Source organism: Rosa chinensis, chromosome 7 (assembly GCF_002994745.2).
Source record: "Rosa chinensis cultivar Old Blush chromosome 7, RchiOBHm-V2, whole genome shotgun sequence".
In the NCBI taxonomy this organism is placed as follows: Eukaryota; Viridiplantae; Streptophyta; class Magnoliopsida; order Rosales; family Rosaceae; genus Rosa; species Rosa chinensis.
The window spans coordinates 63,799,910-63,807,913 of NC_037094.1; the positions used below are offsets into that span (position 1 = coordinate 63,799,910).

The 8,004-nt window shown below is 40.3% G+C and overlaps 1 long non-coding RNA gene across 1 annotated transcript; it reads right to left on the reverse strand.

The window, feature by feature from the left end:
* Positions 1-6,192: 6,192 nt before the first annotated feature.
* On the reverse strand, positions 6,193-7,673 carry LOC121050544. The gene is made up of 2 exons (XR_005803312.1): positions 7,383-7,673; positions 6,193-6,920 (listed from the first exon to the last, which is right to left on the reverse strand). It is a non-coding gene; the product is annotated as an uncharacterized LOC121050544 (long non-coding RNA).
* Positions 7,674-8,004: the final 331 nt, after the last annotated feature.

The window sequence follows — 8,004 nt, forward strand, 5'->3', positions numbered from 1 at the left end:
TCTGGGGCAATGAAGTGGGTGTTGGTGCTTATTCATGTCTGCCACGTGAACGGACACGAGAGGAGATGGGGTCAAGTTTCGACACGTGGCTCTTGGCAATCTCTCTCTTTCTTTCTTGCAAAATATCATCCGAGGCTTTCTTGGATCTTCTCAACCTTTTTCATTTGTGTATTCTTTTGCTTTGCATCTTCTTCCACTTCTTTTCTATTTTTTACGTTTTGTTGCTTGGATCTTCTGCGTCGATTTGATATAATATCTTTGTTAGCGGTTGGACTTTGGCTTGTATTATTGAAGACCCTAAATTTTGCCACCGTTGAGAGATGATAAAGTCGTTTAGTGGTTTATCTCGTGGGATAGATTATCATCTTTGTGCATTATCACTCTCATATAGAAGTATACTTATTAGTAAACTGGTTCAAATAAATCTTGAGTTAGAATTCTTCTATAACTTGAGGGAATTTTTTTAATAGACATTTGTTTGGTTAATCTATGTGATATCTTAAATAAATTAGTTTTGATATAAATGTAAGTAAATTACATATATTGATACACTAAGTCGGACTAATCTCAAGTTAGAGTACGACTGCAAGGAGCTGGTATATTATTATAACGAGTTAGTACACCTTTGTTATATCGATATATTTCTTGAATATTTTGTTATATCGATATATAAGGGGAATGAAATTCACACTCCTTCATCAAAATTATTATTAAAATACAAAATTTAAGTTAGTGAAGACAAAATATAAGTTACCAAAAAATAAAACATGAAGTGTAGATTGTAAAATGGGATATATGTATTATAAATCTCTCATTTCTCGACTTGAGTGATTATGAGAATTGTATTTTGTGGCAGGCATTGACACTTCTATGAACCATTAAATTTGGTCTTAGTAGTGGGATTACACAGTGGAGGGCTTTAATGTTGTAGAATATAAAGATGATAATGCTGAATTATCATATTTTTAAATCATATTGGCCAACTTCTTTAAGGCGGCTAGTAATGTTCACCTACCCTCTTCGAGGCTCCAGTGGTGGATGAAGTGGTGACAGGAAAGGCAACTGGTTCTGCTCCTCCGGTGCGGAAGGGTTCTAGGTTGGCGGATAAAGGGCTAGGGATCCCCGCAGTTAAGAAAGGTGGGAGGAGGGAAGGTAATGGGAGGAATAGGCAGGCGGCTGGTGCTTTGGAGACTGAGTCTAAGCAAAAGAAAGGCTCTCCGACGAAACGTGGGAGAACAAAAGGATTTGTCATGCCCAGGTCACCTAGTAAGCGACTGCCGGTTACATCACCAAGGAAAAATTCTCTAAAGGACTTGAAGCAAGGAGACTCTAGTTCTACTATGCATGGAACTGAAGTGGTGGGTCCCGAGGGTCGGGCCCACCACGAACAATGATCATTTTAAGCTGGAATGTGCGCGGGCTTAGGAACCCGTCCACATTCAATGCCCTGAAGAAATTACTTAGGGCTCAAGATCCCGACTTAGTTTTCTTGATGGAGACTAAGAAAAAGAAAGAAGCAATGGAGAAGCTTTGTGGGTCGCTTGGTTATAATAAGTGTAAAGTTGTGGATAGAGTAGGAAAGCAAGGGGGTGGGTTGGCACTCTTATGGAAGGATAGTTTACAGGTCAGTGTGTTGGATGCTACACCGGGTTTTATTGATGGGACGGTGCTAGTTAATGATAAGAAGTTGAGGTTTACGGGATTTTATGGTAACCCTGTTACTAGTGAGAGACATCATTCTTGGGAGGTGCTGCGACGTCTATCTCACTTGTTACCCAATGAGCATTGGATTATCTTCGGTGATTTCAATGAGATCCTGCGAGATGATGAGAAGAGTGAGGGGAGATTACGGCCAGCTTGTCAAATGGAGAGGTTTGGTAGAGCAGTGGATGAATGTTTACTTCAAGAAATTAGGTTTACAGGACCTAAATATACTTGGAGTAATGGGACGGTCTCGGAGAGGTTGGATAGGGGATTTGTGAACCCTAGTGCAGCTGTCTACTTCCCTTGGGTGCATGCTTTTCATTTAGACGTGGGGGCTAGTGACCATCTCCCACTAATTTTTGACGTACTTGGGGTTGGATTGCCAAAGCAGCAGAGGAGTAACAGAAGATTTTTATTTGAGCACTTTTGGGTCAAAGAAGCACAGTGTGAAGATATTATCAGGAACGTGTGGGCGGATGAGGAGGCTGGTGATCTCAGCTCTAAGCTGAGGCTTTGTGCAGTTAAGCTAATGGACTGGAATAAGAATGTCGTGGGACATGTTCCAAAGAGAATTGCGGAGCTTAAAAACGCCTTACAACGGTTCCCACTAGACCTTACAACTGAGGAGGATAAGGGACAACGTGCAACCATTAAAGCGGACTTGGAGAAGTATGCCGAGTATGAGGAGTCGTTGTGGAAACAAAGATCGCGTATTGACTGGTTACAAGAAGGTGACCGAAATACGAAGTTTTTTCATGCTTTTGCCAAGAGTCGTGGGAGACAAAATAGAATTGCTGGGGTGTTTGATGAAGTAGGTCGCTGGTGTGAAAGAATGGTCGACGTCCAGGCTGCTTTTGTCTCTTACTTCTCTAATCTGTATACTTCGGAGGGATGTGATAATGTGGACTTGGTCCTTGAGAAGATTCCAAGGAAGGTCACAGATGTGGTGAATGGAAAACTTTTGCAGAAGTTTGAAAAATGGGAGATGGCTCTGAAACACATGGGGGCAACGAAGTCACCAGGATGGGATGGTATGTCAGCTCTTTTTTACAAAACTTATTGGTCTGTGGTAGGGGATGAGGTTTGTAAGTTTTGTCTTGATGTGTTAAATGAAGGCAAGGAGCTGGCGGATTTCAATCATACTCTCATCTCTCTTATTCTAAAACTTCCGAACCCGAAAAATGTGACTGAGTTTCGGCCTATCAGTTTATGCTCGATTGTGTATAAGCTTATCTCCAAAGCTGTGGCTAATAGACTTAAGAAGCATCTGCCTGATATCATTGCTTGTACCCAAAGTGCTTTCGTGTCAGGAAGGAGTATACAGGATAATGTGATTGCAGCCTTTGAGATGGTGCATACCATACGTACCCAAAAGACCACCGCTGATCCAAAGATGGTATTGAAGCTAGATATCAGTAAGGCTTATGATCGGGTGGAATGGACCTTCTTAGAAGCAGTAATGCGGAGGTTAGGGTTTGCGGATGAATGGGTGAAGTTAATTATGACTTGTGTGCGATCTGTATCGTTTTCCATCCTTTGGCGTGGACAACCTATCGGTCTTTTTAAGCCTACTAGAGGGATCCGGCAGGGAGATCCTTTGTCCCCGTATTTGTTTCTCTTTATATCTGAAGGGTTATCTGGGCTGCTCCACCATGCTGATGTAATGGGATTGATTTAGGGAGTACGGGTAGCACCATCTGCACCGTCTATTTCCCATCTCTTATTTGTTGATGATAGTTTGCTCTTTGTTAATGCCATGCACGTTACATAATTGCATTTCCCTGAAGCAGTGTCTGTTATTATATGAGTGTGCGGCTGGTCAACGTATTAACTTCCAAAAATCAGCTTTGTCATTCAGCCCTAATGTTCCTGATCAGCAGAAGGATGAAATTCAAGAGCTGCTAGGAGTGCCTATAGTGTTGTTTCATGAAAAATATTTGGATTGGGGCTTTGAGACCTTAGAGCATTTAATCAGTCAATGCTTGTGAAGACGGTTTGGAGAATTTTTTGGGGAAGACCCTCGTTAGTAAGTGAGCTACTGCAAGCTAAGTACTTTCAACATTCTTGTTTTCTTAATGCCACTTTGGGGACTACTCCTTCAGCGATTTGGAGAGGGTTCATATGGGGGAAGCAGGTTCTTGATGGAGGTACTAGGTGGCGCATTGGCAATGGGAAATGGGTGAGCATCAAGGGTGATAGGTGGATGCCTTCCCCAACAAGTTTCAAAATTATTTCTCCGCTAAATGTTCCTCTGGATTGGAAGGTTGAGAAGTTATTCACCGACTCGGGTGCTTGGAACGTTCCTTTGGTTAGGTCCTTATTTCTTTCCCAAGAAGCAGAAATGATCCTCAGTATGCCAATGGGGTTGAGAACGACTCCTGACAAGCTAGTTTGGCACTTTACTAATAGTGGAATATTTACAGTCAAGACTGGTTATTGGGTAGCTCGAGATTTGCAAGCAAAGAAGTGCGGCTCTGTGGCATGTACCAGTTCCTCCAGAGGATCTGACATTTGGAGGAAGATGTGGAATTTGAATGTACCCCAAAAGATTAAACTGCTGTGTTGGAAGGCCGCCCACAACTTCCTCCCATGTGCGCAAAACTTGGTTAAGAGGAAGATCGTCTCTGATGCCTCTTGCTTGCTTTGTGGTGCTTCTATGGAGTCTGTTATTCATGTGTTTTGGGACTGCCCTAAAGTGAAACGTGTTTGGAAGCTTTCCTTCTTGAGTGATGTTTGTAGAACTTGGAAAGAACCTTCATTCCTTGATTTGTTCGACCATGTCAGTAGCATTGCTATTGGATGTGAGCTGGAAACGGTTGGTTTCTTAGTGTGGTGGCTGTGGAGGAATCGCAATCTACATAGGCATGGGGAGAGATACATGGGGCCCGAAGAGATTATACATGCAGTTGGAGATTGGCAGAATCAATATTCCAATCTTGGCATGGTCAACAGAGTCTCCAATCAACCTAATGTGGCCAGTCATGAAGTACGAGCTACTTGGCAGCCACCTGCTTTGGATTGCATAAAGCTGAATTTTGATAGAGCTACTGACTTGAAGAACGGTGTTAGTGGGTTGGGGGCGGTTTTCAGAGATCATCATGGCAACTTAAAAGGTACGATCGCAGTTCCTCAAGTAGGAAACTTGTCTCCACGGGCAGTGGAAGCTTTGGCCTTATTGCATAGTATCAGGTTCGCACTCCATGTCGGGTTTACTAAATTGGAGGTAGAAGGTGATGCTTTAACAGTCATCAATACCCTGCATGACGATGGTGAGGATCTTAGTTGGGAAGGTCACTTGTTAGATGAAGTTAAATTTCTAGTTCAGTTTTTTTTTTCAGTTTGTAATTGGCGTTTTGTGAAGCGGGACTGTAATGAGGTTGCACACCGCTTAGCAAAGGAAGCCTTAAAGTTGAGTCAACCTTTTCTTTGTTTGGAGTTGGGGCCGAGTTGGCTCCATCAGTGCGTCAGTATGGACTTTGAGTGTGAAGTCTAAGTGGGCAGAGTTTTCTTCCTGACTTTGTTGGGGTTGTTGAAAACTTCTGTAACCATTCTCATTGTAATCTTCGTCTTTTAATGAAGTTCTTCTTGATCAAAAAAAAAAAAAAACTTCTTTACTAGTTGATCTAATGGCATAATAATCAATTGTTAACTTGTCTAACTACTAGAAAGCCAAAAGATTTATTAGAAAAACAATTATTGTAGGGTCCAGGACTACTGTATTCGTGATTCTTCAAGCTAATATCAGTAACTCACGTAAAAAATACACATTGTTCATTGGTCCATTTAAATTTTTTTTATTTTTTTTTTGGCCTTTTGTATTTACCTGCATAGATGTATTCCTTTTATTAACGTAGACTATCACATGACTGCTACATAACAGATTATGTATACTTGATTCTTCAAGCTAATATCATTAACACACGTAAAAAATACACATTGTTCATTGATCCATTTAATTTTTTTTTTTTTTGGCCTTTTGTATTTACCTGCATAGATGTATTCCGTTTATTAACATAGACGATCACATGACTGCTACATAATAGATTATTAAAAGAGTTTACCAAATGTTAATGTATGTCCGATCGCATCATGTGATTTGTTAAAAGGAACCATCTAGAAAAATACCTTCCAAAATGAGAAACACCATTTGATCAAGTCACATGAATGGTTTTGGGGGGACGGGAAGTATAGCGGTCGCAGGACTTTCCCTGTTATGAAGGAGACCAGTATACCGACTCACTCTCACTTGGTTTCTTCCTTCACATTTATTATCTAAGCTTGTAATTCGATCTCTTTTAGTTGAGGCAGCCTACAATTCAGGTACTTTGACTCCCGAAGAAAAGGCATCACAGATTCGTACATTTGACAAAGATTGTTTTAATTCGTAGAGTAACATAAACATTCACACAGAGATGAGATACATTATCCTGCCAGAAGAAAAATGCACCAATTAACTAGAGGCACACTACACATCCATACTCCTTCAAATTCACTGCCCTCAAGCAAATTGAATCTTGAGTATTAGTTATTACAAACTACAAATCGCCAATTAAATAATTATAAGAATATTTTCTGCTTCATTGCATTTTACCAAACATACAGGCAAATTCTCTCCTGGGTGCTCATCAAAAACATAATAATCTTAAATTACAACCAAATAAATAAACATTTGCTTCCAACTTTAGATATTAACAATTTTCCCTTTTCCCTCCACTCCCGTCAAATGTATTTAGGGAATTGTTTCTTTAATCCAGAGGGAAAAGGAATGTCACCAGAAAATTTCTTCAAAATGAGAGAAAAAAAGACGAGCACACTGCAGTAGATTGTTTCTCCACAAGAGTGAAATTACCAAAAGCAGTGAAAACTGTCACCTACCAAGTTGAAAGCAGTTTTGCCGCAGAATGCCTTCATTTCTCTAATTCTTTCTCCTTCTACCCAAGAATGTTTTCACATATTAATCAATCAAAATTGTGCAACAACACACGAGCATGATATCTATCTCCCCCCACCCCAAAAAGGAAAAAAAAAAAAAGTTACGAACATAAAATGATAAAAAAAAATGTGTTTCTTTAATGGTGGATATAAGTAACCATGAGCTCAGCATCATTTATGATCAAGGTATACTTGACCAAAACGCTGTTCAGTCTCTTTTTCATTATAGTTACAAACCAGGGGTGTATCCATGATCAGACAAAGTTGTGTACCAAATCAACTACCTGCATTAATATAACAGGTGAACAAACAAGTGAAAAGATAATAACAAATAGACAAAAAGACATTCATACTTGGAAAGGGAGATTTAGGATAAATGTGATGAAAGATGAAAGGGAAAACTAGGAGAGTATGATCAGTTTTAAAAATGAAACTTTCCAGTCAGCAGTACCTCAAAGATATAAAATAATGTTTCAGATACTCATCTCAACATTTTCGCACTAAATTGTAGCAAAGAAGTTTTAAAATCACTCTTTTCAAATGAGGTTGCATGCATATTCCCCACAAGAACTTAATCTACAAATTAAATATAAAATCATAACTATGAGGTCATTTGTAGAGTTGTGTCAGGCACAATCAAGATTAAAAAGAGTTCCAGAAATTCTTAAAGTCACACTAGGGAGGGGGGAACAGACAAACAAGCAAAAACACAAACAAAAACAAAAAACAACAATGACATTGTTTACCTCTGAACTAAGCTGGAGCGGACGCACATTTTACCAACCTCAAAGATGAGGAGACGAGCCAGACAATAAGCATGAAGGACGTGGCAGTCACTTGTTACTTGTTAGTAACATGATGAGTCTATAAATGCCACTGAACCGCATTTCTAGGACGAAGCCCTAGTTTGTTGCAGAGATGCAGAAGCAGCTGCTGCCTCTGCTATTAATGAGACTGGTTGCCGAGCCTGTAGACAAGCACCTATCTCAAAGGGGTGCAACTCTGAGCCATCAAAAAGAAGATTAACACCAGGAAGGACGACGTTCAATTGTAGTGCCTTTCAATTATATTCGGATTCTATTACTTTTTGTGTACCACTTAACTTCTTATATAAAGGGCTCCTATTATTAATAATAAACACACAATTACAATTCTCTACAACACTTTATCAGCACGAGCTTTAACCCTAGCCGAATAAAAGAAAAAAAAAAAAAACCCTAAAAGCTTCCCTCACCAAAAACTGCCGAAAACCCTACCTGCAACCCTAGCCGCAAGCCTCTTGCCGAAGCCCCTGCAGCCTCCTACCGAACACCGCAGCCTCCCTGCCGCACGCCCTAGCACCTAGCCTCCCTGCCACCGCGCCGCTGC